This window comes from Salmo trutta, chromosome 5, assembly GCF_901001165.1.
Source record: "Salmo trutta chromosome 5, fSalTru1.1, whole genome shotgun sequence".
NCBI lineage: Eukaryota > Metazoa > Chordata > Actinopteri > Salmoniformes > Salmonidae > Salmo > Salmo trutta.
Window position 1 is genome coordinate 33,261,100 of NC_042961.1, and position 16,577 is coordinate 33,277,676.

Sequence of the window (16,577 nt, forward strand, 5' to 3'; positions counted from 1 at the left end):
GACGAAGAACAGCAAAGGTAATCCAATTTTTCTTATAGTTAATCTTAGTTTGGTGAGTGACACACTTGGTGGGTGTCAAAATAGCTAGCCTGTGATGCCGGGCTATCTACTCAGAATATTGCAAATGTGCTTTCACCGAAAAGCTATTTTAAAATCGGACATAGCGATTGCATAAAGGAGTTCTGTATCTATAATTCTTAAAATAATTGTTATGTTTCTTGTGAACGTTTATCGTGAGTAATTTAGTAAATTCACTGGAAGTGTTCGGTGCGAATGCTAGTCACATGCTAGTCACATGCTAATGTAAAAAGCTGGTTTTTGATATAAATATGAACTTGATTGAACAAAACATGCATGTATTGTGTAACATAATGTCCTAGGTGTGTCATCTGATGAAGATCATCAAAGGTTAGTGCTGCATTTAGCTGTGGTTTTGGTTTTTGTGACATTATATGCTAGCTTGAAAAATGGGTGTCTGATTATTTCTGGCTGGGTACTCTGCTGACATAATCTAATGTTTTGCTTTCGTTGTAAAGCCTTTTTGAAATCGGACAGTGTGGTTAGATTAACGAGTGTCTTGTCTTTAAAATGGTGTGAAATAGTCATATGTTTGAGAAAATGAAGTAATAGCATTTCTAAGGTATTTGAATATTCCACTGGCTGTTGAGTAGGTGGGACGATTTCCCACATACCCTAGAGAGGATAAATCCGTATGTGTAAGCAAGCATGTAATTGAGTACGTGTGTGTTCATATCCACTTCATAGTGTTCAGATATTTTTACAGTTCCCATACTTTCTTTTTTTCATAACCTGAAGTCTCTGTAGAATTTAGTACAGCCATGGTGTTATGGAGCTGTCTCGGAATAGCGTCCCACCTAGCCCATAGAGGTTAACTTCTGGGCCACATCCTGACTGATGATAGCCCATTCTTGCATAATCAATGCTTGGAGTTTGTCAGAATTTGTGGGTTTTTGTTTGTCCACCCGCCTCTTGAGGATTGACCACAAGTTCTCAATGGGATTAAGGTCTGGGGAGTTTCCTGGCCATGGACACAAAATATCGATGTTTTGTTCACCGAGTCACTTAGTTATCACTTTTGCCTTATGGCAAGGCGCTCCATCATGCTGGAAAATTCACCAAACTGTTCCTGGATGGTTGGGAGAAGTTGGTCCCGGAGGATGTGTTGGTACCATTCTTTATTCATGGCTGTGTTCTTAGGCAAAATTGTGAATGAGCTCACTCCCTTGGCTGAGAAGCAACCCCACACATGAATGGTCTCAGGATGCTTTACTGTTGGCATGACACAAGACTGATGGTAGCGCTCACCTTGTCTTCTCCGGACAAGCTTTTTTCCGGATGCCCCAAACAATCGGAAAGGTGATTCATCAGAGAAAATGACTTTACCCCAGACCTCAGCAGTCCAATTTGCAGAATATCAGTCTGTCCCTGATGTTTTTCCTGGGGAGAAGTGGCTTCTTTGCTGCCCTTAATGACACCAGGCCATCCTCCAAAAGTCTTCTCCTCACTGTGCATGCAGATGCACTCACACCTGCCTGCTGCCGTTCCTGAGCAAGCTCTGTACTGGTGGTGCCCCGATCATGCAGCTGAATGAACTTTAGGAGACGGTCCTGGCACTTGCTGGACTTTCTTGGGTGCCCTGAAGCATTCTTCACAACAATTGAACCCCTCTCCTTGACGTTCTTGATGATCCAATAAATGGTTAATTTAGGTGCAATCTTACTGGCAGCAATGTCCTTGCCTGTGAAGCCCTTTTTGTGCAAAGCAATGATGACGGCTCATGTTTCCTCGCAGGTAACCGTGGTTGACAGAGGAAGAACAATGATTCCAAGCACCACCCTCCTTTTGAAGCTTCCAGTCTGTTTTTCGAACTCAATCAGCATGACAGAGTGATCTCCAGCCTTGTCCGCGTCAACACTCACACCTGTGTTAACGAGAGAATCACTGACATGATGTTTGTTGGTCCTATTGTGGCAGGTCTGAAATGTTTTTTGGGGGATTCAGTTAATTTGCATGGCAAAGAGGGACTTTGTAATTAATTGCAATTCATCCGATCACTCTTCATAACATTCTGGAGTACATGCAAATTGCCATCATGCAAACTGAGGTAGCAGACTTTGTGAAAATGTATATTTGTGTCATTCTCAAAACTTTTGGCCACGACTGTACAGTTGAACGGGGCAGCTCTAGCAGGGCAGAAATTTGACAACTGACTTGTTGGAAAGGTGGCATCCTATGACGGTGCCACGTTTACAGTCACTGAGTTCTTCAGTAAGGACATTCTACTACCAATGTTTGTCTATGGCGATTTTATGGCTGTGTGTTCGATTTTATACACCTGTCAGCAATGGGTGTTGCTGAAATAGTCGAATCCACTCATTTGAAGGGGTGTCCATATACTTTTGTGATATAGTGTATATAGGTGTATTTGATTTCATCCCAACTAGTTATTGCTGTAGTGATAGATAGTTTGCCTATCAGATTCATTTTTATCAGTTAGTGCACCATTCCCTCAACCGCCCCAGCCCCAGCCAAGGATATGAGTCCAGTCAGAAATATGAAGAAGACCCGTCCCAAGATCATCTTTATAATGTTGTTGTGGACCTACACGGGCAAGTCCAGGAGCAGTAGACCACAAACACCCAGAGCTTGCAGGACCTGCAAAAAGAGCTGTGGGAGCTCAAAAGTGCTGTGGGGGAGCTGAGAGCCATATCACAGCCAGTTCCTGGCCCTGGGCCCTCAGCTTGGAGGTCAGGAGGAAGATGGAGGACACGGGATGAGTTATTGGTAACAACCTAGCCAACATCACTCTTTATTTGTCTTAATATTGGTGTCTATGAAATATTCTTCTTATATTACTCCTACTCAGACAATAGCATTTCTGTGCAGTTCTCTTGTCATTCACAGACAAGGACTTGCACAATGTTGGGGAGAAGTATAAAGGTGATGAAAGGTGAGAGGAGGGTTAGGCACCCATTCTTTAGTTATTTCGATACATCACACCAATTAGTAGGCCGAATACCATCACACTCAACCCATTTAGGGACAAGCATGGTGTTTTACACTTTGTTAGACTACTTTTGTAGACTACGTTCAGGGTATGTAACCATGTAATGCAGGGGTGTCAAACTCATTTTAACCCAGGGGCCGCATTCGCTCTTTAACAAGGTCCAGAGGGCCGCACTGAAAATGTGTTATATTTCCTTGCCCTCAAAATCTACAAAAAATTGTCCTCAAACCATGGTTTTTGGAATATTCAATGCTCCCTGACTGTCTAGTGATAATTAGCGAGCTGGACAGTCAAGAAACTGTAGAAATATAAGTCCATTATCTTTTCTACACAGTTTCAATTTGGTTTTAGTAATTTTAAAATATATTGAGTTTGTTTTCTACTCAAACCATCAGAGGCCTAAGTTTGAAACCCTTGATGTAAGGTAAGGTGTAACTGGGTTGAGCAAGGTGGTGTTGTTGTGACGTATCGAATGTATGAATGAAATTCAGCCACTATTATCAGACTCACTTGGATAAGAATTATTTGAAATACTGTAGCTGTGCATGATTAAGCTTGCCTGGCCTTATGGAATAGTCCCACAAGTGCAAACCCTGCCCACCCCAACACTCCAGACTGGCTCAATGGACTGCTCAAAGTAGGTGATCCCAGGTCTGATACGGTCATGGGAGGAGTTGGATATCATGGTCTGAACATGTATTTTCATAATATCCACAGTAAAAACAGTGCACACAATATAGTGGTGAACAAAGTCCTGTTAACCCACCTGAGGTCCAAATTCCAGGAGGCATGGACCAACAAGGAACTGGAAGGTGAGTTTGAACTTTTTTGATGTTTGTCCTCTGTTTAACATCATATAACATCTAACTAAAATCCTCTTGAATGTCACAGTTTTCATCCACCTTTCATCATTAGCTTCCTAGTCTTGATCAAATCAATTTGAGATGTTCTTTCATTGTCAAAGCTGTATTGTAATCAGAGCGAATTAATGTATATTTTTTCTGTCCTTATTGGGAATTTTCTTTGTCATGACAATAACCACACAACTTAATTGTCATTTTCATCTCTATGTTTCTCCCTTAAGAGGCAACCCGTGAACGATAGTGGACAGAGAGGGAGGCCTTCAGAATGGGCCTACTGGAGAACAGCCAGAGGGCTAGGAGGAGAGAAAGGGTAAAAAGGAGGCGTCGTCGTCAATGTCAGGTTAGCTTTGTCATGAATCTTATATTACCACCTAATGCGCTATTCCAGGTGACCTACATTGCAGTCTCGCTGCGTGCAAATGGTTGCGTGCTGCATCATTTACTGTGCAGTCTGCCACCAGATTGCTATGTTATATAAAGGACCAAGCTTAAAATGTCTGTCTACACATTTTGAGTCTACTGCAATCTAGGCCACCTAGAACCCAACCCTCTAACCTTTCACTCTTGTGTAAATCTACGATGATTTGATAAAAGAAAGATGATGAATCTTCCACTTGTCCCATCACCGAGGAAAAAGTAGAGCTATTACAATATTGCTTATACCAGGCCTGTTCAACCCTCCTCCTGGAGGTCCCTGACCCCATCCAGAAACAACCCTTAGCTCGTAACCCCTAGGGACTTTTGGAAGGTCTGGATACAGTAGGTGTAAGCAATATGGTGAAGGTCCCATCTAGCCTGTCGGTGGCAAGCTGGAGCAGCGACCATATTGCCTAATATGTATGGAAAATGTCAGAACTACACAAGCATCTAGGGAGAAGGGATTAGGGGTTGTTTCTGTATGTAGGCCTACACTGGTAGGTTTTCGCTCTAACACTAGCATACTCAATCACACCAATTAAAATACTCTTATGACGGTTCTCTACAATGAGAGTGAACCAGGCCAACCTGTGAAAATCCTGGTTCCACTTGAATTACCATTACAACAGCCCACTTGGTTCGAGGAACCAACAGGATATTTTCAGCTTTATCAAAAGGACCCTCTAGGACCCTCAAAAGGACCCTCTAGTTCAGCCTGGTTTGGCCTAGTTCTTGTAGTGGACAACTGGCATATGATGTTCACAGTTGTGCAGCGGTAGGGGCTTGACATTTATTAGTGTGGTTTAGGTGTGATGGGCACAATATGTTCTACATGAGCTGTTTTTGATAACTACATATGTACAGGTATTAGCACTTACTGGAGGATAAGCTGTGACAGAGGTTTAGAATTCTGCTTGTGTTACATTTAGCTGCACATATTACTTAAAATGTGTATTTTTAATTCTGTTTTTTTTACAGCCCATATCAGGTGGGTGAGGCACCTCACTCCTGAGGAAAGAGAGCGCTGGGAGGTTGGTCAGGACAACTTATTGAGCCATGTGGAGTTGGACCCTGACAACGCACAAGGTCTGATCATCCTGAGCTTGGGGCTTCATTGAAAAGAACAGAAGAATAATGCCCCAGAGGAGCCCCCGGCCTCTTTAATTAATAAATATTAAAAAAATTACTAAAAACCCAATGTTTTCATTGTTTAATTATTTCCTTGGACTATACTAATGGTATATTTATTGCAGTGCAATGGCTTATCCTCTTATTGCAGATATCAATACTGTTCTAGTAACTGATTAAGAAATGTCCATTTCATAATAGCCAAGATAACTTCCATCAATCTGTGAAAATGTAATTTTGGTTTGGAATATTGCTTTGGCAGTATAATATTTTAAGATAATATGAAAAATGCTATAGCTATGGAATGTATCATGAGGGTGAGCCAAAACCTCTGGCTTAGACAGTTTTAGAAAGAACAAGAGTGGATAAAAACATCTGATATAATATTGAGTTGCACGCCTTTTTGCCCTCAGAACAGCTTCAATTCGTCGGGGCATGGACTATACAAGGTGTCGAAAGTGTTCCACAGGGATGCTGGCCCATGTTGACTTAAATGCTTCTCACAGTTGTGTCAAGTTGGCTGGTAATGGATCTATCCTCCGAATCGCTAGTTCCATCTCATTTCACAGAAGCTCAATTGGATTGAGTTCTGGTGACTGGGCGGGCCACTGCAGTAAGCTTAATTCAATTTCATGTTCATGGAACCATTCCTGGACAATCTTAGCCTTGTGGCATGGGGCATTGTCCTGCAGAAAAAATAAGATGGATACACTGCTGCCAAGAAGTTATGGACCTGATTGGCAATGATGTTCAGATGTCCTGTGGCATTCAAACGTTGCTCCACTTTTATCAAGTGGCCCAATGTGTGCCATGAAAACACACCCCACACCATCACAACACCACCTGCCTGCAATGTTGACATGTGGCATGATGGATGCATGTACTCATGTGGTTTTCTCCATAAACTAGTCCTCCCATCAGCGTGAAACAGCAGGAACTGGGATTCATCAGACCAGGCAATGTTTTTCCAATTCTCCAGTGTCCAGTGTTTTCGTTCCTTAGCCCAATGCAACTGCAGTTCCTTGTTTTTTGCTGAAAGATGTGGAACTCTGTAAGGTCGTTGGCTGCCATACCCCATTCGTGTCAAGGTATAATGAGTTGTGCATTCTTTTATGGGTCTTTGAGCACCAATGTTGTACTTGAATGTCAGTTGACTAACTATAGTTCATCCTAGGGACAGCATGGAATAGCACCAGTAAGCCAGTGACTCAGCCCCTGTGATAGGGTTAGAGGCAGAGAATTCTAGTTACTGGGTAGGAGTAGTAACCAGATTAAATCGGGTACGTTTTTTATCCGGCCGTGTAAATACTGCCCCCTATACCCTAACAGGTTAAATAGCTTGGTAGTTCAGGGCTGTCGTGGTCTCGGCTTGAGGAGGGATATACACGGCTGTGACACTACCCGAGGAGAATTCTCTAGGGAGATAATACAGTCGGCATTTGATTGTGAGGAATTCTAGGTCAGGGGAACAAAAGGACTAGAGTTCCTGTATGTTGTTACAATTACACCATGAGTCTTTAATCATGAAACATACACACCCGCCATTCTCATTCCCGGAGAGATGTTTTTTCCTGTCGGCGCGACGCACAAAGAATCCAGGTGGCTGTACCGACTCCGACAGCATATCCTGAGAGAGCCATGTTTCCGTGAAACAGAGTATGTTTACAATCCCAGATGTCTCTCTGGAAAGTAACCCTTGCCCTAATTTCGTCTACCTTGTTATCTAGAGACTGGACATTAGCGAGTAATATACTTGGAAGCGGTGGGTGGTGTGTGCACCTCCAAAGTCTGACCAGAAGTCCGCTCCGTCTAACCCTTGTCCAGCGGCGTTGTTTTGGGTCAGCCTCTGGAATCAGTTCAAATGCCCTGGGTGGTTCGGACAACGGATCTGCCTAGGGAAATTCATATTCCTGGTCAAATTGCTGGTAAGTTGACGTCGCTCTGATATCCAATAGTTCTTCCCGGCTGTAGATTTTCTGGGCTAACAATGTAAGAAATAATACATAAAAAAACTAAATACTGCAAAGTTTCCTAAGGACTAAAAGCGAGGCAGCCCTCTCTGTCGGCGCCATCTTGCATCATATGGGCTTTGCGCTGGATAACTTGTTCATTCAACAGCGAAGGTTTTGGAGAAGGGAATCCAATCAGTTTAGATGCCATGAACAATGTATGAGTATAGGCTACTCCTATGGCATGTAATAGCCTATACACAGTCTGCTCTGCTTGAATGGTGACCGCAGACCTAGCGTGAAGTGACTTCTGTCCATAGCTGGATTAGGCTACTCTAAAATGCTACAGTTGTCATCAATCCATCTGTGGGCTTATCACCACACCAGCTGTTTTTTGCATCCCTGCGGCGGGAGTGACAATGTGAGTGATAATATCAGGACCATAGCCAGTGGCCAAGTGCTCTGCAAAACTGATAACACCACAGTCTCATTACAATTGGCTATTAAAACCTATAGGCATGGGATAATGCTAATACAATGTAGCCTGTCAAATGAATTGACAAGGAAAGTTTGAAGGGCGAGAGAGAGACAAATAGCATATAGGCCTATGATGAAGATGAAATTGACAACCATTAGTAGGCTAACATCGAAACAACACACAAGTTGTCCATAGCCTAATGATCAACCTTTGATGAATTTTACTGAACTAATACTGACACCACATTTTAATTCCAGTGAGTGTGTGATTCCAGTAAATATGTCTCTGACCAGGCCTCTATATTAAAAATGTTAATTGGTATTTTGTATTTTATTTAACCAGGTAGGCTAGTTGAGAACAAGTTCTCATTTGCAACTGCGACCTGGCCAAGATAAAGCATAGCAATTTGACACATACAACAACACAGAGTTACACATGGAATAAACAAAACATACAGTCAATAATACAGTAGAACAAAAGAAAACAAAAAGTCTATATACAGTGAGTGCAAATGAGGTCAGTTAAGACAATAAATAGGCCATGGTGGCGAAGTAATTACAATATAGCAATTAAACACTGGAATGGTCGTTGTGCAGTAGATGAATGTGCAAGGTAGCACAGATGCTCCCAATTACAAAAATATAGGAGCACACGTAACATTTTGGAGCACCAGAAGAGATTTATTTGTATTATTGATTGAGATATAACCTATATTGGGCCTATATGAATTATTTTAAAGCACATGTCGTGCCCTAGAAATTCATATTTAACCCTGTACAGACATTTGTTTATTATAAAAAAGCTATGAAATTACATAGTCATTTGTGGAATATTAGGATTCTACATTTTGTAAAAGCATTACCTATTGAGATGCATTACACTGAAAACTGTACATTGTCTCTTTAAAAGCGTCAAGTTTGTGGGAGGAAGAGCCGAAGCTAGAGGATTTACTCCGTCCAAAATCTGTCCGTGTGACATAAGCCCTTTTTGCATGGAGGTCTATGAGAGAGTGTTGAATTACATGAGGCTTCCTTGAGTTTCGTAATGTTTAGGTTGTTACAAATGTACTGATATACTGTAAGTGGATGCATGTGGTATTCTGGCAACTTAGTTGTGCCTGTTGTTCACATGCATATCTACCCTCTCATTGCCTCCTTCCTTCCTCTCATTGCCGCCTGCCTTCCATCTTTTAGTACATGTATTTCCATTGTTAGAGCAGTCACTTGACTATCCTGTCAAAATAATAGATAATCTTTGGTGACGACATGCAAGAGATCAGTCATTCATTCATTGCTATGATCCTTGATCTCCTGAAAAAAGCTATCCCCTTTCCTTTCTTTCTGTGCCCCCAAATGTTTGTATATACTGGTAAAGTAACAAGGTTGTTAATTAGGTAACATGAAGGAACAAGGTTTAAACAAATGCCCGCGAGTGGTTTTGGAATTAACTGTATTATGAACAGGGCTTAAAACAAACTTTTTTGTCCACCTGCCACTGTTGCAAGAACATGAAGGAATCTACCAGCCACTCAGAATTTAAACCAGCCAATACATGTATCGCTATAATTACACCAAAAACCACAACAACAAAAAACTTGATCAGTTTTGTTTTGCAATGGTTTCAGATATTTTCCAAAATCGCACTTTTTAAAACAACAAAATTGTTCACAACAATGCTTAAACCACACCAGGAAACCACTATTGAGGTCTGATTTTAAAAATATATAATTTGGAGGGTATAGTTTCTGTACCGCATGCACGTTAGCAGAGTTTTCAAAACAACTGACCATCCGATTGATACAAATCATCATGATATCATTCTGCCAGGTAAGCCTACTTCGGAATGTTTTATTGGGAAACCTTTAGTAATGACTGTTTCTGCATGGCTAACTGGCTACAGAAAGTGGTAGACACAGTCATTTCCATGCCACCCGTAACTTCTTCAGAAAGTTGCAAGAAGTGTTCAGAAAGTTGCTAGACATAGCCTACAAATCACTTTATGCATTCTTGAATATTCTTTAATATTCTTTACATGTGGGCTTTGGATTAAACGAATATGAACTCAGTTTTCTCTCTATGGCACTCAAAAACAACTGTAGGCTACAGTGAAGCCTAATCTTTTTAACCTCTATGGGACCGGCGGGACGAATTCGTCCCACCTACGTAACAGCCAGTGCAATCCTGTGGCGTGATTTTTAAAACGTTTGAAATGCTATTACTTCAATTTCTCAAACATATGACTATTTTACAGCTATTTAAAGACAAGACTCTCGTTAATCTAACCACACTGTCCGATTTCAAAAAGGCTTTACAACGAAAGCAAAACATTAGATTATGTCAGCAGAGTACCCAGCCAGAAATAATCAGACACCCATTTTTCAAGCTAGCATATAATGTCACAAAAACCTAAACCACAGCTAAATGCAGCACTAACCTTTTATGATCTTCATCAGATGACACACCTAGGACATTATGTTATACAATACATGCATGTCTGTTCAATCAAGTTCATATTTATATCAAAAACCAGCTTTTTACATTAGCATGTGACGTTCAGAAAAAGCATACCCCCCGCAAACTTCCGGGGAATTTACTAACAATTTGCTAAATTACTCACGATAAACGTTCACAAAAAGCATAACAATTATTTTAAGAATTATAGATACATTACTCCTCTATGCACTCGATATGTCCGATTTTAAAATAGCTTTTCAGATGAAGCACATTTTGCAATATTCTAAGTACATAGCCCAGCCATCACGGGCTAGCTATTTAGACACCCGGCAAGTTTAGCCTTCACCAAAATCACATTTCCTATAAGAAAAATGGTCTTACCTTTCCTGTTCTTCGTCAGAATGCACTCCCAGGACTTCTACTTCAATAACAAATGTAGGTTTGGTCCCAAATAATCCATCGTTATATCCAAACAGCGGCGTTTTGTTCGTGCGTTCTAGACACTATCAGAATGCTAAATCACGGTTGTGCGCATGGCGCAGAACGTGACAAAAAAATTCTAAATATTCCATTACCGTACTTCGAAGCATGTCAACCGCTGTTTAAAATCAATTTTTATGCAATTTATCTCGTAGAAAAGCGATAATATTCCGACCGGGAATCTGCAATTAGCTAAACAGCCGAATGAAAATACTCCACGGGGGCGAATCGTGCACGCGCCTAATTCTATTGTCCCCTGATGGGACACTTGGAAAAGGAGATAATGTGTTTCAGCCTGAGGCTGCCTCGTCATCGTTCAGATTTTTCCCGGGTTCTGAGAGCCTATTGGAGCCCTAGGAATTGTCACGTTACAGCTAAGATCCTGACTCTTCAATAAACAGAAGCAAGAACAACAACACCTTGTCAGACAGGGTACTTCCTGCATGAAACCTTCTCAGGTTTTTGCCTGCCATAGGAGTTCTGTTATACTCACAGACACCATTCAAACAGTTTTAGAAACTTTAGGGTGTTTTCTACCCAAACCTGAACAATAATATGCATATTCTAGCTTCTGAGTTGGTGTAGGAGGCAGTTAAAAATGGGCACATATTTTTTCCAAAATTCTCAATGCTGCCCCCTAGCCCGTAGAGGTTAATCAAATTCTATGGGAAAGCCATCCACAGGTTCTGGATGAAGTGAACGGAGCGGCCATGAATTTTGATCTCCTTTCCCCCCGTTCCTTCAGAATGTTGACTTTGGTCTGGTAGTTCCACAGCTTAAAGATTACCATGCGAGGGTATTTAGCATTCTTCTGTTTCACGCCAATCCAAAGTCAAAGATCCTCTGGTGATACATCCACGCCAGGCTCCTCTGACACCAGCTTGATCCCGTAGATGGAAAAGTTTCCTTTTTCCTCGTCTTCCGGTATGGACAATATTCTCATGTTGTTTTGTCTCATTCTGTTTTTTTGCTGGTCCACTTCATCCTGTTTGTTCACGCGCCCGCCCTGTATATGCATATCTGACATGATAGATTACAAAATGTTGTTTATTTTGGTGAGCATTGAGAGCATTTTAGCTGTTTTCCTAGATATCATTTAGCTGTTTGTTGCTCTCATTTGCATCTCCAAGTTGTACTTTGTCTTTTCCTCTTGTTGGGTTCAAGTCGCAGCGTCGCTTTAACCACAGATTGTTTCGCTGTTGTATATACTGTAATTGACCACTCACTTTCTCTACGTTGCTTGGGGATGTATTAATATATTGATTTCAGAGGCTTAATTTAAACTATGTTGTCTGGCTTCTACATACAGTGAGGGAAAAAAGTATTTGATCCCCTGCTGATTTTGTACGTTTGCCCACTGACAAAGAAATGATCAGTCTATAATTTTGATGGTAGGTTTATTTGAACAGTGAGAGACAGAAGAACAACAAAAATCCAGAAAAACGCATGTCAAAAATGTTAGAAATTGATTTGCATTTTACATTTTAAAACAGTTCCTCATCAATCTACACACAATATGTCACGTCCTGACCAGCAGATGGAGCTGTTGTAGTAGTTTTAGGGTCAGGACGTGGCAGTCTTGTGTGTGTGAATGTTCTGTGTTGGTCTTGTGACTCCTGATCAGGAACAGCTGGGGATAGTTGTTCCTGATTGGGAGTCAAATATGTAGGAGTATGTTTGTCACTTGGGTTTGTGGGTAGTTGTTTTTGCACTGCGTTTGTGAGCCTGCAAAACTGTTGGTGTCGTGAGTATCATTTATTGTTTTGTTTTCCGGTGGATGCTTTGCATTTTTCCATTAAAAGAAAATGAGTATCCACAACTCTGCTGCATTTTGGTCTTCCCTGCAACACCACGACATAATCTGTGACAGAACTACCCACCCCCAAAGGACCAAGCAGCGGAGAAGAGGACAGAGGTAAGTGAGGGAGGAATGTTGGAAGCAGCGCGCTCGGGAGGTGATGGATTCCTGGTCGCTGGAAGTATTGACGGAAAGGATTGACTGGACATGGGAGCAGTTGCGGGTCCACTGTGACAACCTGCCTGGGAGGCAGGTAGAACCCGAGAGGCAGCCCCAATAATTTTTTAGGGGGGGGGCACAAGGGCTATTTGGCGGGGCGAGATTGGAGCCCCAGGCCAGCTCCCCGTACCCTTGTAGGGCAGACTGGACAGGTCCCGTGCTTTGGGGTTGGGGCTGTGGTGAGGCCTGGGATTTTCAGGCCGGTAGGCACACTACCAGCGCCCCGCATGTGCCAGGGCGAAGTAGGCATTGAGGCGGAAGGGGTGATGCCAACCCTGCGCTCAAGACCGCCAGTGCGCCTCTACAGTCCGGTGTTTCCCGCTAAACGCACTAGCATGGAGGTGCGTGTCTCCAGGCTGGCACGTCCAGTACCAGCCCCACGCATCAGGAGACTAGTGCGTCAGCCCAGCCTCGCCAGTCAACAGTCACCAGAGCTGCCCGCCAGTCAACAGTCACCAGAGCTGCCCGCCAGTCAACAGTCACCAGAGCTGCCCGCCAGTCGAAAGTCACCAGAGCTGCCCGCCAGTCGAAAGTCACCAGAGCTGCCTGCCAGTCAGGAGTATCATTTAATGTTTTGTTTTCCGGTGGATGCTTTGCCTTTTTCCATTAAAAGAAAATGAGTATCCACAACTCTGCTGCATTTTGGTCTTCCCTGCAACACCACGACATAATCTGTGACAGAACTACCCACCCCCAAAGGACCAAGCAGCGGAGAAGAGGACAGAGGTAAGTGAGGGAGGAATGTTGGAAGCAGCGCGCTCGGGAGGTGATGGATTCCTGGTCGCTGGAAGTATTGACGGAAAGGATTGACTGGACATGGGAGCAGTTGCGGGTCCACTGTGACAACCTGCCTGGGAGGCAGGTAGAACCCGAGAGGCAGCCCCAATAATTTTTTAGGGGGGGGGCACAAGGGCTATTTGGCGGGGCGAGATTGGAGCCCCAGGCCAGCTCCCCGTACCCTTGTAGGGCAGACTGGACAGGTCCCGTGCTTTGGGGTTGGGGCTGTGGTGAGGCCTGGGATTTTCAGGCCGGTAGGCACACTACCAGCGCCCCGCATGTGCCAGGGCGAAGTAGGCATTGAGGCGGAAGGGGTGATGCCAACCCTGCGCTCAAGACCGCCAGTGCGCCTCTACAGTCCGGTGTTTCCCGCTAAACGCACTAGCATGGAGGTGCGTGTCTCCAGGCTGGCACGTCCAGTACCAGCCCCACGCATCAGGAGACTAGTGCGTCAGCCCAGCCTCGCCAGTCAACAGTCACCAGAGCTGCCCGCCAGTCAACAGTCACCAGAGCTGCCCGCCAGTCAACAGTCACCAGAGCTGCCCGCCAGTCGAAAGTCACCAGAGCTGCCCGCCAGTCGAAAGTCACCAGAGCTGCCTGCCAGTCAGGAGTATCATTTAATGTTTTGTTTTCCGGTGGATGCTTTGCCTTTTTCCATTAAAAGAAAATGAGTATCCACAACTCTGCTGCATTTTGGTCTTCCCTGCAACACCACGACATAATCTGTGACACAATACCCCATAATGACAAAGTGAAAACATGTTTGTTTTTTTGCAAATGGAAAACAAATAAAATACCTTATTTACATAAGTACTCAGAACCCTTTGCAATGAGACTCGAAATTGAGCTCAGCTGCATCCTGTTTTCATTGATCGTCCTTGAGATGTTTCTACCTGTGGTAAATTCAATTGATTGGACATGATTTGGAAGGCACAAACCTGTCTATAGAAGGTCCCACAGTTGACGGTGCATGTCAGAGCAAAAACCAAGCCATGATCTATAAGGAGTTGTCCATAGAGATCCAAGACAGGATTGTGTTGAGGCACAGATCTAGGGAAGGGTATCAAAACGTTTCTGCAGTGTTGAAGATCCCCAAGAACACAGTAGCCTCCCTCATTCTTAAATGGAAGAAGTTTGGAACCACCAAGACTCTTCCTAGAGCTGACTGCCCGGCCAAACTGAGTAATCGGGGGAGAAAGGCCTTGATCACTGAGGTCACCAAGACCCCAATGGTCACTGTGACCAAGCTCCAGAGTTCCTCTGTGGAGATGGATGAACCTTCTAGAAGGACAACCATCTCTATAGCATTCCACCAATCAGGACTTTATGGTAGAGTGGCCAGACTGAAGCCACTCCTCAGTAAAAGGCATATGACAGTCCACTTGGAGTTTGTCAAAAGGCACCTAAAGGACTCTCAGACCATGAGAAACAAGATTCTCTGGTCTGATGAAACCAACATTGAAAACTTTGGCCTGAATGCCAAGTGTCACGTCCGGAGGAAACCTGGCAGCATCATGCTGTGGGGATGTTTTTCAGTGGCAGGGACTTAGAGACTAGTCAGGATTGAGGGAAAGATGAACGGAGCAAAGTACAGAGAGGTACTTGATGAAACCTTCTCCAGAGCGCTCAGGTCCTCAGACTGGGGAAAAGGTTCACCTTCCAACAGGACAACGACCCTAAGCACACAGCCAAGACAACGAAGAAGTGGCTGTGGGACAAGACTCTGAATGTCCTTGAGTGGCCCAGCAAGAGCCCGGACTTGAACCTGATCGAACATCTCTGGAGAGACCTGACAATAGCTGTGCAGCAAAACTCCCCATTTAACCTGACAGAGCTTGCAAAGATGAATGGGAGCAACTCCCAAATACAGGTTTGTCAAGCTTGTAATGTCATTCCAAAAAGGACTCAAGGCTGTAATCGCTGCCAAAAGTGCGTCAACAAAGTACTGAGTAAAGCAAAAATGTCTAAAAACCTGTTTTTGCTTTCTCATTATTGGTTATTGTGTATAGATTGATTATGAAAAAAATTCATTTCAATCTATTTTAGAACTAGGCTGTAATGTAACAAAATGTGGAAAAAGTCAAGGGGTCTGAATACTAATGGAAGTTTAAGGACTATTAATTTCTCCTCCTTTCTCCTCCACTCTCCCAAATTGGCACCATTGAGTTCAGGTTGTTGGATATAAGAACATCCTTCGTTTGTCAAGAAAACTACTTAAGAGTGACAAGGAGTGCATATTTTTTTCATTCATATCTGTCTGTGATTGAGAGAGAGTATATACTGAACAAAATTTTTAAAGCAGAAATGTTTCATATGCTCAAGAAGCATATTGTTTTCAAATGTTGTGCTCAAATTTGTTTACATCCCTGTTAGTCAGCATTTCTCCTTTGCCAAGATAATCTATCCACCTGACAGGTGTGGCATATCAAGAAACTGATTAAACAGAATTATCATTACACAGGTGCACCTTGTGCTGGGGACAATAAAGGCCACTGAAATGTAATGTTCATTTCTCTACCATAAGCAATGTCGTTTTAGAGAATTTGGCAGTACGTCTAACCGGCCTCACACCTGCAGGATCATTTGCACAACCAAATAAGTTCTGCACAAACTGTCATAAACCGTCTCGGGGTAGCTCACCTGCTTGCTCATTGTCCTCACCAGGGTCTTGATCTGACTGCAGTTCGGCGTCTTAACTGACTTCAGTGGGCAAATGCTTACCTTCGATGGCCACTGGCAAGCTGGAGAAGTGTGCTCTTCACGGATTAATCAACTGTACTAGGCAGATCTCAGACAGCGTGTATGGCGTTGGGAGACAGGTTTGCTGATGTCAACGATGTGAATAGAGTGCCCCATGGGGTTATGGTATGGGCAGGTATAAGCTATGGACAATGAACACGATTGCATTTTATATTTGGCAATTTGAGTGCATGATGAGATCCTGAGGCCCGTTGTCGTGCCATTCATCCGTCGCCATCACCTAATGT

At 43.2% G+C, this 16,577-nt stretch overlaps 1 protein-coding gene and 1 long non-coding RNA gene across 2 annotated transcripts in view; both read left to right on the plus strand.

Moving 5' to 3' along the window:
* Nucleotides 1-16,577, plus strand: part of LOC115194080 (cadherin-23-like) — a 752,381-nt gene that overhangs the window by 268,245 nt on the left and 467,559 nt on the right. The window lies entirely within an intron of this gene.
* On the plus strand, nucleotides 3,957-5,506 carry LOC115194081 (uncharacterized). The gene is made up of 2 exons (XR_003878284.1): nucleotides 3,957-4,231; nucleotides 5,287-5,506. It is a non-coding gene; the product is annotated as an uncharacterized LOC115194081 (long non-coding RNA).